This window comes from Cryptomeria japonica, chromosome 4, assembly GCF_030272615.1.
Source record: "Cryptomeria japonica chromosome 4, Sugi_1.0, whole genome shotgun sequence".
NCBI lineage: Eukaryota > Viridiplantae > Streptophyta > Pinopsida > Cupressales > Cupressaceae > Cryptomeria > Cryptomeria japonica.
In genome coordinates this window covers 85,430,049-85,448,706 of record NC_081408.1, presented here as the reverse complement: position 1 = coordinate 85,448,706, position 18,658 = coordinate 85,430,049, and positions in this window count along the sequence as shown.

The following is an 18,658-nucleotide window of genomic DNA, read 5'->3' as shown; positions in this document are numbered from 1 at the left end:
ATGGAAGATTATGTAGATGATATACTTGCAAAAACTAATACAAGACAAGAACATTTGAATATCTTAAGCAATATTTTTGACAGGTTGGAAAGATATCAGTTGAGATTAAATCCAAAGAAATGTACATTTGGAGTAACCTTTGGAAAACTTCTTGGGTACATTATATCAGCTCACGGAATTGAAGTAGATTCTGAAAAGGTTAGAGCCATCATGGAAATGGAGTCACCTAGGAATAAAAGTCAATTGAGATCTTTACAAGGAAGATTGTAATCAATCAAGAGATTTTCCTCTCTGTTAGTAGATAGATGTCATCCATTCACCCATCTTCTACATAAGAATATTCCATTCAAATGGGATCAAAAGTGTGAAGAAGCTTTTATGCAAATAAAAGAATATCTTTTGAATCCTCCTGTACTGGTATCACCAACCAAAGGGAAACCATTGTTGCTCTATATGTCAATGACAAATGTATTATTAGGAGCTCTCCTAGCACAACATGATGAATAAGGAAAATAAAGAGTAGTGTATTATATCAGTAGAACACTTGTTGGCTATGAACTGAATTATTCCTCAATAGAGAAGACATGTCTAGCAGTTGTGTTTGCAACTCAGAAGCTGCGACATTATATGTTGATTCATTCCATGAAACTAATAGCAAAGATAGATCCACTAAAGTATTTGTTGAGAAAGTCAAACTTGATAGGAAGACTAGCCAAATGGGTTATGATACTGAGTGAATTTGATATAGAGTATGTTGACCAAAAAATCTATCAAATGATAGGTCACTATTGATCAATTGGCTAAAGCACCTTTACAACACGACATGCCTTTGCACATTGAATTTCCTGATGCAGACATTTTGATAGTAAGTACAAAATTTTGGGAATTATACTTTGATGGTTCTTATACAGAATATGGATCAGGCACGGGAATATTTTTCATCACACCTTAGGGACACATAATTCCAAAATAATATAGACTACGGTTTCAATGCACCAACAATATTGTAGAATATGAAGCATTGACTATTGGGCTTAAAATGGCCATTGAATGGAATGTCAAAGAATTACATGTGTATGGTGATTCACAACTTATCATCAACCAAATAAATGATGATTATCAAACTAAGGATGATAAGCTCATGCCATACAAACAACTGGTAGAGGATTTTAAAGAACACTTTAAAGAAATATCATTCACCCAGATTCCAAGAAATGAGAATAAAGAAATAGATGCAATGGGTACAATACCATCTCTCTTGCAAAATTAGGAGAGTCAACATCATTACAAATTTCTCGTGGAACATATCTTAACCCCTATCATTCAATCCCAACATATCTACTGAATTTGTCATATATCAGGAACCAGTCAAACTTATCAGTACTTACAAGAGAATATCCTTCCTCTTGACCTATCCCACAATCAAAAAAAGAATTTTATCCGTTAGTCCTCTCACTATACTATTATTGTAGATATCCTATATAGGTGAGGTCTAGATGGTACTTTATTGAGATGTCTTGAACAAGAAGAATCTGAGAAAGTTCTTAACAAAGTTCATGCAGGTATTTGTGGCACACACTCAAGTGGCTTAACACTGGCTAAGAAACTTCTTCATATGGGTTACTATTGGCCTATTATGGAGATATATTCATTCACATATGCTAGGAAATGCAAACAATGTTGGATCCATGGGAATCTCATTCATGCACCAACACAAGAATTATATCCTATGACAAGATCATGGCCATTTTCTCAATGGGGCCTTAATTTGGTAGGAAAGATAAATCCCTCATCTTCTAATGGACATAAGTTCATTCTGACTGCTACTAAATATTTCACTAAATGGATTGAAGCAGTGCCTCTAACAATAGTGATAGGAAAACAAATATCATCTTTCATTTTGAATTATATAATCTGTCACTATGGAGTTCCTATGACCATTATCATTGATAATGGAAGACCATTTGAGAATCAAGATGTGAAGGAGCTATGTGAACAATTTCATATCCAACATAGGTTTTCTACTCCATATTATCCACAAGAAAATGGTCAAGCTGGGGTATCAAACAAAACTATCTTAAATTTTTTAAAGAAAACAGTCAATGAAACTGGAAAAGATTGGCACATTCAGCTAAATCCTACTCTTTGGGCATACCAAACCAGCATCTACACTCCAACCGGGGAAACTCCATGTTGTTTTCTCTATGGTTCATAAGCCATATTACCTATAGAAGTTGAGATACCTTTTCTACAAGTATCCTTGAAAGGTCTTATACCAAAAGAAGAGAAATGAGTCTCTCGACTCCAAGAACTTAACTGATTCAGGAACGTTGCCAAAATGCAACAAATCATTTGAAAGTATATCAACAAAGAATGGTAAGAAGTTATAACCATAGAGTAAAGCAATGCATTTTTCAGACTGGAGATATAGTTCTAAGGGAGAATCCAAGAAATCAGCAAGAATGAGAAAAGAAGGGAAAATTTGAACCAAATTGGCTAGGACCTTTTGTCATATGGATCAGGAGCATACAAGTTATCTACCCCTGAAGGTGATTGGTTTGATGAACCTATCAATTCTATTCATCTCAAGAAATTCTATGCTTTAGATATAAAGTCCTAGAAAAAATCAATAAAAAGCATATAAAGTCCTGAAGAAATCAGTAAAAAGCAGAAAAGTAGAAAATCCCTAAAAAGCATTAAACAGTGAAAACAGAAAAATAAATAAATAAAAAATCAAATCAAATCAAAATATGAAAAGAAAAAATACAATAAATTTAGATGGTGAAAACCTGGTAAAAAGATGTTATCTAAAAAGTGATTTCCTCCATCTATGAGATCGTTTTGTGCACCTATTCATTCCATCCTATCCGCTTCTACTTCATCATATCTTAGCTTATCCATTTCATCTTTTGCATCCATTGCTTTGAACCATTAGCAGAAAATATGCAGCTTACCAACAGTTATCAATCTTTGACATACTTGTTGTAGTCATTGTCTTAGATTTTATCAGAATCAATCAATCTGCATTTGTATCCCGTCATGGGTTGGATCTTGATCAATTCATATATCCATAATAAATTTTTGTTTCCATTGGGGGAAAAATCCTGACTCCTTTTTCTAAGGTGATCTTTTGAATCTTTGAAAATCCAAAACATTCAGAAAACTTAGAAAAACCAAAAACACCTAGGGTTTTGAAATAGATAACGAGCAACAAAGCAGCGGAGATCGAGGCATTTCATGACAACTGAATCGTGAAAATCAGAAATGAAGAATCAACCAGCAAGTAATAAAGGATTATCAAAGATCATTCATCCAGATGATTATATTAGTTAAAGACTATACGAACATGTGAATGACATACAAGATTCATTGTTTATACCTTGATTTTATTGCTAATCATTTACTCTATGCGACTCAAGGATGTCCATGACTAGAGAAGCTATGATGGGGAATGATTATTTATCTTTGATTGTTGTTTGTGGTTTATCTCTTATTATGGTATGTACTTGTCTAAGTATATGATCGACAAAATATCAAGGAGGACATTCCAAGTCATGGATGAAAGGAGATAATCCTTGTTTGTTTTGCAAGAAATACTCAGGCCAGCTTGACTCATTATGTCAAGTTGCTTGTATTGACTTGCTATATCAAAATCCATGTAAGAAATATTTAGGTCATCTTGGATCATTATGTCAAGTTGCTTGTATTTTCTTACAATATTTTAAAGCTCAATGATGAAATCAAGCATTGTTACAAGGCAAGCATATGAAGAATGGCAGTATAATTTTTAGTTAGATCATTTTAGATTAGCTCATTATTTGTCAGCATTATAAGAATTCATTGTCAGTTGCATTATAAGCATCTCATTTCATTCAGAAATCAACAGTCAATGAATAAAGATTGAGTATACTTGGACAAACAAAAATAAATAAATAAATTGCATTTGATCATTGTAGGTACATTCATTTTTAGAACCACTTCAACTCATTTAGTTGCATTTAAAAAATTGCATTAGTTTGCATTCAATTAAGTGCATTTAATTAATCATGTAGTGTATCATCATTATTATTTGCATTATTATCCATTAAACTCATTTAGTTGCATCTTTGCACTTAGATTCATTCATTATTATTTGTATATAAAATAAAACATTTGCATTTTCACATCATTTTCATTGGCATCCATGTGCATCAAAAACAAAAAAAATCAATCATTTATTTGCATTCCCATATAGATCATTTCATTTATACATCATTTAAGTTAGTAATCATTTCCATTTGCATCCAAGGTCATTAAAATCAAAAATAAAAAACATTTATCATTGCATCATATAGATCATAATCATAAATAAAAGAAAGAAAAAAATCATCAATGCATATAGAACATTATCACATAGAATAGCATGCACATAGAACATCATCATATATAATTACATGCATAATAAAAGATCATCATATAGAGTCCATGTATGCATATAGATCATCATAAAACAATAAAAGTCCAAGTATACAATGATATCGGATAAAATTTACAAGTGCCTCAAAGTCAAGTCACGGTTGTTCTGTACCACTACCACCTAACTCTGTCTATCTCTATGGTTGTGGATGAGAAGATCTTCCAGATGGCTATCTTCCATCATCACCATTCCTCTAAGGAGGCCCCATGACTCCATGACTGCTAGTATCCATCAACACGGTGGTATGATAGCTACCTACTCTCTGGCTCTTTGTGACTAAATCCTCATATAGTCGTTGCCAACGAGAAGTCTCCTTCCCGGCCCGAACTAGTACTCTAATAGTATCAACTAAGAGAGTGCCTGATCCAACCTATTGAATATGATCAAGAAGGCCCTAAGTATCCTATTGTCTCCTAATAGTCATGTCTCTCTTTGTCATGAGTGTCTATATCTATTCTCTAAGTTGATCAATATGTGCTCTGAGACTATCAATGGTCTCTTGCTCTGGTGCATCCTTCTCTGGTAAATCCCGTTGTGGCACATGAACCCCAATACCCTCCTCTCCACCTCCCTATCCACTTGCTGGGATCTTAGTCTGAGTAGCTCTCAGAACCTATCATCTAATAAGTGGAACATGATCCTCTGGATCCTTATCCTCTCCACCATGAGCTGCAATAACCCTAGGGTTTGCCTGAATTTGACCAAAATCAATGCCTCTCCCGCAACCCCCATCTAGTCTAGACATCCTACCTCCTCCTGTCAATGGCAACCCTCTTGGTGATCTCATACATGTCCTACCAGTATCCCTCCCAATCCATCCAACATATCTCCCACCCATAGGAAGCGGTCTCCCAATCCTACCAACTAGTCCAAATGGTCCTCCACGGACTCTCAATCAAACTCCTCTTCGTCCAGGTCTCCTACCACCACCACCTCCATCTCCACACTCATCTCCACCTCCCTTAGCCTCTTGAGCAGCTCTAAGCTCTCATCTCCATCTCCATAACCTAAAAAATGGATCATTTGAATCATCATCCTCATCTCTTGAGTTGGGAGGAGGATCTGCTGGATCATTAATATGAGGAAATGGATTTTCTAGTATGTACTGAGCATGATCTATAGTAACCCCAGGATCAAGAATGTGCAATCTCATATCATAAGCCACCCTAGGAGTAGCAAGGAACTCTGCGTGAGCAATCTCAAATGACAAAGAAGGTCCCCAATCTCTCCTATCTCTGTATCACCGAGCATATATCATGACACTCGTAGGTATAGGCTGAATGATACCGAACTATCTAAGAATGCGACTCATCAACTATCTCTCAACAATGTATTGAGTCCGACCAATAAGATATCTACTCTGCATAATAAATGGTAATGTTTGTGCACCATCCATCCATGTCTCACAATTGATATATGGTCTCCAAGTAACACTATCCAATGAATCAAGAACCCAATTCCAATACTCCATCTTACCCAGCTTATGTAGATTAAGGATACTTGCATATAGACAAACATATGGCTACCTCTCACCATGAACTCTATGATGGATAGGTCGAGTAATAGCAATGTGCTCCCAGCACCAGATCTGCAAAAGTGTACATCCTATCGATAGACTAGAACTCTCATCATAAACAACCTAATGAAGATCATGATATAAATGAGCAAGCATACAAACACCCCATGCATATCAAGTCCAATGTTGCATCATGCTCTAAAGAATCTCACCCCACCCAACACCAAAACCTTGAGATCTCCTATCTGGACAAATAAATCCCCCAATCAAACCTGCAAGAATCACAGGGAGAGTCTCGTAATACATAATCATATCCTCCCATCGGATCTCTCCTCTCAAGATGCTCTCATTACCAAATACGGCTCTGCAAGCCTCTGTCCCTACACAATCCTAAAAATCATACTAAACTAGCTCGCTAGTCACTAGGATATGAAGAATCCTATACACATCCTCAAGGGTAACACTAATCTCACTCATGGGCAGGTGGAAAGTGTTCTGCTCGCTATGCCATCTCTCAGCTAACACTGTCAACAAAACCCTATTATGTGTAATATCAAGCATGTATAATAGATGATGCAATCCACGGGCATCTATATGTCTCACCTCTACCTGTGTAAGCTCTCGCACTAAGTGCCGCATCACCGATAATTTCTCCTGACACAGGAGAACATCAAGTTTCTCCTGTTTACCATGAGAATTTGATCAATCATCACTCATCTATCTATCAAATCAAAGAGATCGTTAATCTATCATATCAATATTTTCAAAATGAAGCAAATCAGGCTATCAATTCATTTTAAACCTATCAATCATAGTTTTCTATCAATCACTGAGTTCAATCAAACTCTGCTATACTCTTCATCGGAAACTAAATCGGTTTCTTATAGCTACTCTATCCAATCAAATCAAATCAAATTAAACCTATCAATCATGGTTTTCTATCAATCACTGAGTTCAATCAAAACTTTGTTATGCACTTAAATCAGATACTAAATCGGTTTCTTAGAGATAATCTATCAAAACAAATCAAATCGATCTATCAAACATCAATCAATCAATCAAGTACCTATTCATCATAATTGTGCATCAGACACACCTAAATCTAATCAACAAAGTGATTTTTGGCTATAAGATCTATCAAAAACATTCACCTAGAGAATATACGCTAACCTTTTTAATAAAAGCGCTATCCTATTGAATGCAGGTGCTAACCAAAGCATATGTGCTAATTGTTTTAACAAAAGCGATAACCCTAAGAACATATGTGCGAAACAAACCAAATGCACTAACTTTAGATGCAAAAGCACAAACACATGATGCAGAAGTGCTAACCTAAGCAAATGCACTAACATTCCTAACAAATGTGCTACCGAAATAAGCACATGTGCTAACATTGGAAAATGTGCTAAACCTAAATGCAAAAGCGCTGCCCAAATACTGAAAATCATAAAAAAAATCCAAAAATCCAAAAATGCACCAAAAAATATGAAAATTTTTACGACAAGTTGAAAACAAAGCTCGGGATAAGATACATACAAGAAACCCATACTCAGGAGGTCGCTAATATCGTCGAACGTGCTCAAATCGATGGTTCTCCAAAGGAATCACCATTTCGCTACCTCACCAAGACAATTTTCTTCACAAGCTGACAAGGATGAAAATGAAATTAAAATTAACCTTGGTTAATTTTATATTTACTATTTGAAAAGGTAATTAATTCTTTTCAATGGGGCGATTTAAATTTTTTTTTACAAATGAATTTTTTTTTTACAAATGAATTTAATTGACGGAACTTTTCAATTATCATGAGATCAATCATTCAAACTAAATTTTTCAACAATTTCACAATCAATCTCCTAAGGGGGCACACAATCAGGATTTTTATCTCCATTAGGCGTACTATCGAGACTTGATTTAATCTTTGAAACAATGTTGTCTTCACATCATTTCAAAGAGGGGCAAAATGTATACACATAAAAATAGTTGAGCGATTAAATAAATATTTTATATTTATTTAATATTTATTCTTCTATTAAATAGTTCATTTGAAATGATTAATTTATTTAATTCATTTTTCGTGTCTTTCTATTAATTAATTTAATTGAAATATTTAATTAATTAATTCATCTATTCTATTCCTCTAATTAGTTAAATATCTAATATTTAATTATCTCCTTCAATCAATTAAATATCTAATATTTAATGGTTATTATCCTATCCTATAGTCTCAAATATTAAATGATTTCTTATATTATTTAATCCCTCTTATCCAACTCACCTTCCATATCCACTTCATCTTCCCTTTTGCCAACTCATCCATCATGTGTCTAAGGAAATTAATATTTCTTAAATATTAATTCATCATTTATCTTCAACCTCCAAATTTAATGAAATATTGTGTACGTACACATATTTCATAACCTCCTTCTATATTCTCTCCAGCATCCCTACATCTTAGGAAGGACTTGAGTCCACTTGTCCTCTCATGCCTAAATTTTCTCTAGCCATCCCTAGATTTCCTCAGTTAGCAACCCAGTCAAAGTGAGATGAGTGACACTTGTCTTCTCCTTCCCCCTTTCTCTCAATCTTCACCTTTGCTCATAGCCATCCAAATCTGCAGATCCGATCATGATCATTGATCCAGGCCACATCATCTTATCCTCTCAAAGTCTATAAAATCATGAGTTTGAGTTGAGAGAGAGTTAGAATTCAAGTGAATTTGTAGGCTAATCATTTGTGAAAACTTATACATCTGTGAGTTTTAATCTTTAAGAAATTAGCATTTTAGCATAATCATTCAGCATTGCATATCATAGCATTAGTGAGCTATCAGTTATCGGTCCATTCTTCATATGCCATCTTGGAAGCTATCAGTGCTTGTCTGAGAGCACACCATCTGCAACTAGGAACATTGGAGTTAGGACACAATGAGACATAAACCATGAAGGTAATAATAATATTTTTATTTCATATGTATTTCATGTAGTTTCATTGGTTGAGTTTGGATTTCCTGTAGCAATTTCCTTTTTATTTTGTGAAACTAACTTGTTGGAGGTAGCATTTTAAGGATGAAATTCAAGTCGACACATAATGTATAAATTTATGGCCCCAAAATTTTTCCCGTTGCCACCTTTTTTTTCTACTGTTGCCACATTAATGGCAATGACAGAAATCCGATATCCAATATCCAATTTTATTACTCATATTTTAGAGAGAGACACACACACATAGATAGACATCAGGGGAGGGGGAGAGAGAGAGAGATTTTGGGAGAGGGGGAGAGAGAGAGATTAGGGGAGAGAGGGGAGAGTGGGGAGAGAGAAAGAGAGATTAGGGGAGAGGGGGGAGAGACTGATAGATAGACAGACAGACATACATACATCAGGGGAGGGGGGGAGTGAGATTAAGAGAGTGAGAGAGAGAGAGAGAGATGGATACCATATGACTCATAATGACCCAATATGGTGTCATAAGAGGTCGTATGTTGTCCCCAAGGTTCATATGGTGTCCCATGACCCCTTAGGACACAATATGAACCATAACGACACAATTTGGTGTCTTAAGGGGTCATATGATGTCCTAAGGGGTCGTAGGACACAATATGACCCCTTAGGACACCATATGACTCATAACAACCCAATATGGTGTCTTAAGGGTCATATGGTGTCATAAGGGGTCGTAGGACACAATATTACCCCTTAGGACACCATAGGACTCATAACGACCTAATATGGTGTCATAAGGGGTCGTATGTTGATCTTAGGGTTCATATGGTATCCCATGACCCCTTAGGACACAATATGACCCACAACAACATAATTTGGTATCTTAAGGGGTCATATGGTGTCCTAAGGGGTCGTAGGACATAATATGACCCCTATGGACACCATATGACTCATAATGACCCAATATTGTGTCATAAGGGGTTTTGTCCTTAGGGGTCATATGGTATCCCATGATCCCTTAGGACACCATATGACCCATAACAACACAATTTGGTGTCTTAAGGGGTCGCAGGTCACAATATGACCCCTTAGGACACCATATGACCCATAACGACCCAATATGGTGTCTTAAGGGGTCATATGGTGTCCTAAGGGGTCGTAGGACACAATATGGCCCCTATGGACACCATATGACTCATAACAAGCCAATATGGTGTCATAAGGGGTTGTATGTTGTCCTTAGGGGTTATATGGTGTCCCATGACCCCTTAGGATACAATATGACCCATTAGGACACAATATTATCCATAACAACATAATTTGGTGTCTTAAGGGGTCATATGGTGTCCTAAGGGGTCATAGGACACAATATGATCCCTTAGGACACCATATGACTCATAACGACCCAATATAGTGTCATAAGGGGTCATATGTTGTCCTTAGAGGTCATATAGTGTCCCATGACACCTTAGGACACAATATGACCCATAACGACATAATTGGGTGTCTTAAGGGGTCATATAGTGTCCTAAGGGGTCGTAGGACACAATATGACCCCTATGGACACCATATGACTCATAACGACCCAATATGTTGTCATAAGGGGTCGTATGTTGTCCTTAGGGGTCATATGGTGTCCCATGACCCCTTAGGACACCATATGACCCATAATGACACAATTTGGTGCTTTAAGGGGTCATATGGTGTCCTAAGGGGTCATAGGACATAATATGACCCCTGAGGACACCATAGGACCCATAACGACCCAATATGGTATCTTAAGGGGTCATATGGTGTCCTAAGGAGTCATACGATATAATATGACCCCTTAGGACACCAAAGGACCCATAATGACCCAATATGGTGTCATAAGGGGTTGTATGTTGTCTTTAGGGGTCATATGGTATCCCATGACCCATTAGGACACCATATGACCCCTAATAACACAATTTGGTGTCTTAAGGGGTCATATGGTGTCCTAAGGGGTTGTAGGACACAATATAACCCCTTAGGACACCATAGGACCCATACTGGTCCAATATGGTCTCATAAGGGGTCGTATGTTGTCCTTAGGGGTCATATGGTGTCCTAAGGGGTCGTAAGACACAATATTACCCCTTAGGACACCATAGGACCCATAACGACCCAATATGGTGTCTTAAGGGGTCATATGTTGTCTTAAGGGGTTGTAGGACACAATATTACCCCTTAGGATACCATATGACCCCTAACGACACCATATGGTCTTATAAGGGGTCATATGACCCATAATGACACCGTATAGAGCTGTAAAGGGTCATATTATGTCCTAAGGGGTCATATGGTGTCTTAAAGTGGTCATATGACACAATATGACCTCTTAGAATACAATATGACCCATAGTGACACAATTTGATGTCTTAAGGGGTTATATGGTGTCCTAAGGGGTTGTAGGACATAATATGACCCCTTAGGAAACCATAGGACTCATAATCTCTCTCTCCCTCTCCCCTAATCTCTCTATCCCTTCCCTCTCCCCATATTTCTCTCCCTTCACCCGCCCCATCTCTCTAGCTCTCTCTATCTCTCTATATCCCCCTATCTCTCTCCCCTAATCTCTCTCTCTCTCTCTCTCTCTCTCTCTCTCTCTCTCTCTCTCTCTCTCTCTCTCTCTCTCTCTCTCTCTCTCTCTCTCTCTCCCTAATATCATATACTAATTTATTTATAAATTAATTTATTAATAAACAATAGATTAATTATGTGCAAATTTAGTTAGTGAATTTACTTATTAAAATCGGATATCTAATTGTATCGGATATCCGATTTTTATTGTACAATTTTCAAATTTCAAATTTTGGCTCGGTAATGCTTTGGAATTTGGCTTGGAAGTGACAAGCTTGGAAAGTCAATTGAAAAAATGTGTTTTTCAGTATTCCTTGATTTTCTAGACTTTACACTGGTGGCTGACGACATTTTTTGTAGCCAAAATTGATAAAACAAAAAGGGTATTTTAAGGATGTTCTCAGCTTTCCAACAATATAAGGCTTGTCTTATTTCGACTTTAATAAATAATTATTATTTATTTTCTAATTGAATTCTGACAATAGTCCTAATTGAAAAACACTCATAACTTTCAAATGGTATAACATTTTTTGACTCCGAAACATGCATCAAATCCTATTCTTCATCTACTATAGGGAAAAATTAAAAAATATTAAATTTCATAAGGTTTTGACCAAGTTAAGGTGGTCAGATGTAGGAGTTTCTGAATTTCTGAAAAGATGTAGTAAAAAATTCATAAATAATTATTTACTTTATAAAAAATATGTGTCACATCCATACATGAGTCTAATACTTATATTATAAATATTATAAAAAAATATTATGATTTGATTGTGATTAGGGTGGTCAGACATATGTCTAGTTCTTATCTTTTTCCTGAAATTTTAGTACCACTGCATTGAAATCTGAAATTTTCATCAAATAGGATTTTTTTTTTTCAAAAAATAACTAGTAGCTTAGAAACTACATTCAATTTTCTATAGATTCTCTTCTTACATATTTTAAAAATAATGTTCACAACTTATTCAAATTTTCATGTCAAGCTGCATATCTTTGATTTTCTGAAATTGCATTGCCACTTAAGGGCCTGTTTTGGCACATCATGATCCTACACATACCCGTAACATTCATCAATATTCATTAAAACACATATCATTCATTAGCATTCATTAACAAGTAAAATTCATCAACATTGATTAACACATATCAGTCATTAACACATAATTAAATTCATTAACACATAAAATCCAATTGTTAACATATAATAAGATTACAATTTTTTTTTTTTCTTTCTTTATTTTTGAAGCTTGGAGGTAAAGACTAAGTGGATGATTGTTGTCTTCATCATTTGTCCCCTCTTCAGTTCTTCTTCCCTCTGCTTGTGATCTAGTTAGTGTATGTCTAGTTATGTACTCACAATGAGGATGCGTATACAAAGGGGGGTCTGCTGTAATAGCAAAGAAATGGGTTAAATTCATAAGTTTTATTATTATTGTTACAAGTATTTCATTAATTAAAAGAAAATTACAGGGGTTCTCTTTACCTGATGGGGCCACATCATCTTCCTGATCATTTTGTCTAGCCTCATCCTCAACATCCTGAACACCCTCTAAATCCTTTGGAGTTGTTCTTGTCTAGGAGCTAGGATAAGTGCTTTAGAAAATTCGTTAGATAAATGGTTATCAACATCAACATATTCATATTCACTATCAGAAGCAAGAGAAGTAACATTTTCATCATGAATAACATTTTCATCTATATCATCATCAAGATTTATAAAAATAGGATCTTTAACTTGCACAGGATCAAGACCATCATGCGTCTTATGTTTAGGAGATTTTGGAGAAAATGGAATAATGCTTGTTGAAGGTGTTTTTGGAGATTGCAAGGTTTGAGAAGCAGCTGCTTGATCTCTAAGATGACGCTTTCGTCGGCGTTCACGTGCAGAACGATTTTGTCTAGTCTTAGTAGGAAGTTGAGAAGATTGAGGAGGAGGAATGTTCTCATCCTTATCACTTGGGTGTTTAGGTTGTGGTCTCTTAGGCTGGATAATAGGAGAAGAGGAAGGTCTCATCTCTTTATAAAAGGAAGGAGGAGGAACTGCTCCATATAAAGGAGGAATATTTGGTTTAGGAAGGAGACCAAGTCCATCATGACGAGGAGGTATAGGTCTACTTTTAGAAAGTTTATTAGACATAGACATAGTCACATCCATATGAATGGGTTGGGAATCTTCTTGAGGAAAGACATTAGTTTTATCTTCCAAAGGAAGAACTTCCTTCTCAAGAACGATAGGAATATCAAGTTTGGGTGTTCTAGGTTCACTTAAAGATAGGATCATATCTATTTTCCACTTTTGATAAGATTTGAAAAGATGATCACTTCGTGGAGGAAGAGATTGGAATTGTTTAGGCCAAAAATAATCAATAGGAACGCTAGAAGTTCTTTCAGCTGGTTTAAAGAGACTATGATTGATAGTAACAACTTCACCATTATGGGGAAATTTCAAACATTTATGAATAGGAGAAGCAATAGCTTTCACGGAAGATAGCCAAGGATAGCCAAGCTTCACACAAAATTGTTCGGATGAAGGAATAATAGCAAAGTTCACATCAAGGGATTTGTTACGGACCTCAATAGGTAATGTAATAGAACCAATTGCAGGAGAAGAAAATGCATCAAATAATTTCACAATCACATCTATTTTTTCATAGATCACTTGATTCAATTGCAAAGTAAAAAGGAATTCTTCAGTAATAACATTAACCATGCACGAAGGATCAATAAGCACTCCACGGCAAGGTGTATTCTTGAATTTTGCAACTATGTATAAAGGACCATCAGGTGCCCTAATAGTTTCATTAGAATCAAATGTGATGGAAGGTTCTTTAGGGTTTTCTTGCTGCTCTACAAAGTTAATCACATTCGAAGTCATAGACACAAGACCATCAGATGAGAAAGAGGAATCATTAGTCTCAATCACATTAGAGGTATGAGAAGGTAATGGATCAGTAAAAATCTTAAGATTTTGGTTAGGAGGAGCTACAGATGTGTTGCCATTATCATTCACTCCAGAAACAGAGATAGTATTATTATCAATCAAATCTTGAATTTTACCCTTTAAAGCAAAACATTTTTCAGTATCATGCCCAGGTTGACGATGAAATTGACAAAAGGATTTGTTATCAAAATAGGGTGAATTAATCTTTGTAGGATCAATTTGCTTTATAGGAGGGAGAGTAAGCACATTTTGTTCCAATAACTTATTCATAATACTATGCAATGATTCATTCAAAGGAGTAAACTTTCTTTCTTTCTTGAAAAATTAGAAATAGGAGGCACACCTGATGCTGCATTCACATTGTTGTTGATGATGTTTTCATTGAATTTAACGGACTCTTTGTTTGGTTTAAACTTTCCAAATGGTTGTTGACTACTATCACCCTTATCACTTGGAGCCATAGGATTTGCTTGTTCCATTTGACTCACAGTCAGTTGATAATTGTGAAGAGTTGCACACAACTGTTGGAAAGAAGTAAACTTAGAAAACAAAAGTTTTTCTCTAATATCTTTTTGTAAATTAGAAATAAAGATTCTTTGAATATCATTGTCAGGCACTAGAAAAGAAATTTGAGCACACAAATGCTTATGTCTACCAATGAAATCAGTCACTTTTTCTTTAACACCTTGTTTACAATGCATTAAATCAATCAAAGTAACTTTAGGACTTATATTGTTTTGAAATTGTTGAATAAAAGTATTTGCAAGTTGTTCAAAAGAAGTAATAGAATAAGAAGGCAACGAGCAATACCATTGTAGGGCTTTATCTCTTAATGTTCTAGTAAACAGTTTTGCAAGCAACCTTTGGTCATAAGCAAAATCGGTACATATTGTTTGAAAAGTCTTAACATGTGTTAGAGGATCACCTTTACCATTATATAGCTCCAAATGCGGGATTTCAACATGCTTAGGAGGGATAGCTCGAACAATGTCAAGAGAAAGTGGGCTCGCAACATCAAATGTGGGCACACTAAACTTAGATTGATTCTTAGAGGCAATTTGTTGCTGTAAAGAAGAGGCAGTTTGTGCAAGATTGTTAATGGTCACTTCAGTCGAAGAATTCATATTAGACGTGTTAGATTGAGATGGAGGTATTATGTTATTGAAAGAAGGTATTGATTGAAAGTAAGGTGGCGGGACACTATGATAGTTAGTCATAGGAGATGATTGGAAAGGAGGAACACTACAAGGAGGAATGGAATGGTTAAATGAATTGCCCCCTTGCGTCATGTTCATTTGTGAAGATGTAATAGGAACACTCATTGAAGGAATGAATGAAGAAGTCGGATTAAATGAAGGAAGAGGGTTAATTGAAGAGGAAGGATTGCCCCCATGACTTGTGATCATAGGCAGAATGTCTTGTATAGAAGTAGTCATTATGTTTGATGTAAAAGTAGGTATGCTAGCAATAGAAGTTGTCAAAGGAATAGAATGATTGACTTGAGTAGGAGGTTGTGTATAACCTAAAGTTTCGGCACAACTCTTCATAGGCATCACATTCGAATCCACAATGTGTGCAATACCACGCAAAATATCAATTCCATTCTTATCACTTTGAACCATACGTTTTAAACCCTCAATTAATGAAAGAGCTTGACTGTCGGGATACTCTTGAGACATCCATTGCTGAAAATCATCAAATTGGTTATCCAATTTTGAAAGTTGTTCTACAGAAACCTCATGGAGAGCTTCTTCATCATTAGGAGGATTAGAGGAATTACCCGTGTCCTCGTTAAAAAGGCCATTCAAATTAGGTTCCATCTCCTTAGTAATTAAACCTTGGAAAGACTTAATTCTAAGGCTTCGTCTAACGGGAATAGTGTAAGTAGGGCTTATTGTTGTAAAACTCATGCACTAGAGAGGGAGAGAAAATTTTGAATTTAGAGGTAGCAAATTTCAATAAAATCAGCCAATCTCCTAGATTTAGGCTGTTAAATGCAATCACGACAATCTCCAAAAATTTTGGAAAAAATGTCAGGGACCGTGGCGCTCGGGGTGCACACAATCCTCGCAACTTTTTTCAAAATTTTCAGGGATGAAAGTTATGATGATTTTAAGGCTAATCTGAAAAAATTGAGTGATTTTATGATCTGTAGATAGGCCAAATTAAAGTTGCAATCTCAAAATTGAACCCTACCCAGATTGTTGAAAAATGCAAAATTTGAATTTTGAAAAAGAGAGGGAAACTGAAATTTTGAATTTTATGATTTTAGAGGGAATACCAAAAGCAATGCAAGTTTTTAAATTTAAAGGTTGACTCAATTTCACGCAAAATTCAATTTTGAAAGCGGAAATCAAAGTTGGTGTAATTAAACACTTAATTTCAAAAGTCACAAATTGCAAAAATTTGAATAAAGCATTGAAATTTCGAATGAACGCCAACACACTTTTCAGATTTAGGACAGTAAGAACACAATTTCAACACAAAATTTCAATTTCAACGATTTTTGAATGATTAGGAGCCTTAATCCAAGCAATCACTAGACCAACTTTGACTTTAATTTTGAAAGTGTTAGAATTGATAAAATCAGCCAAAAATCTGGATTTTAGCAGAAAAATACAGTAAGATCTAACTCCCAAAATTTTGGAAAAAATGTCGGGGACGATGACGCTCGGGGTGCACACGGTCCTTGCAACTTTTTTCCAAATTTTCAGGGATGAAAGATATTATGATTTTGTTGCGGAATCCAAAGTTACAGCTGATTTGGAGATGTTTTGATCAGTGAAATTGTCGGTCAAAGGTTGAATCAAGAGGGTTTTAAAAATTAGGGTTTTGACATTTAACCACTTAATTTTCAGAATTAAAGCACAAATATGAATTGATAATTTGCAATAGAAGGGTAGATCTGAAACAAGCATTAACAATTAAACATTTCACAAGCTCAATTACTAAAAAGAAAATTTAGGGTTTTTATGCAATTAACCTCTAAAATTTGCAAAAGATTAAACATGGAAATGTAATCAAGGCATCCAATTTTCAGATCTAACCATGAATAATTAGAAAGGATGTTCATGTCGGGTTCACCAAAATGTAAAGTGGAAAATCGCGAGCGAACCCTAAGTGTTTCCCCCCACCGCTCCGAGGAGAGGGGAAGGAGGATCACTAGGGTTGACGGTTTTCACTTAGGAGAGACTTTACATTCAAAAGAGGGGTTGAAACCCACAAGATCCAATCTCACACAATGCAAGATTAGATTCTAAATGTGTTTCAAGGGTTAAGATAGCAAGGCTACCCTCTTTTGTAAAGAATGTAGATAGAAGGATCAAGCTAGGAATGCATGAAAAGTGAGAAAGATTCACTTATAAATAGAGATAGGGATATAGGATGAAGCTGTGGACCTGGAATTAGCAGTAAAATGTCGAGATAGCACTATCCTGCAAATTTGAGTGAAAGTTGACGGGACGATGGCACCCGGCGTGCACACGGTCCTCCGAAAAATCCGTGAAATGAAGGGGGATATGTTCGTCTCTGCACAAGGATTCTAGATCTTCAATTACAGCTACGTACTTGCAACCTACACACAGAAAAGTGAAGATGATTGGGGGGTTAGGGATTAGAGGTTTTCCCTTAGGTCAAACCCCAGTTTTGGAATTAACCAAGAAATGAGAAATGCTGTAAATGTAAATGATTGTAATGTAAAACAAGTACTAGTACCTTGTTGTAAGAATGTTTATATTCTTACATGCGAAGGTGTAGATGTTGCTGTATGTTGTATGTTGTATGTGATCTCCTCTTCAATGGTTGAATCCTTGTCTTGAATGCAACACTTAGCCTTTAATGGAGACTTAGAAGGATCAATTGCTTGAAGGAATGCTTGAATGCTTGAATGCTTGAATGCTTGAATGTTTGAATATTTGAATATCGCTTCCGCCTTCTTTTCCATCTTCTTCCCAAAATGGGAGAGGAAATGTAGTTTATATACTTGTCAATTAGGGTTAAAAGACTGATTTTTCCAACCTTAGGCCGACCTGGGAATATTATTTTCCAATTTGCAAACATAAAGACCCGAGACCCAAAAGAGATCGGGCCCAAAAATAGGGCCAAGGACCAGGGCGCTGGGCGCCATGGTCCTGGGGGACCAGGGCACTGGGCGCCCTAGTCCTGAAGGACCAGGGCACTGGGCGCCATGGTCCCACCTC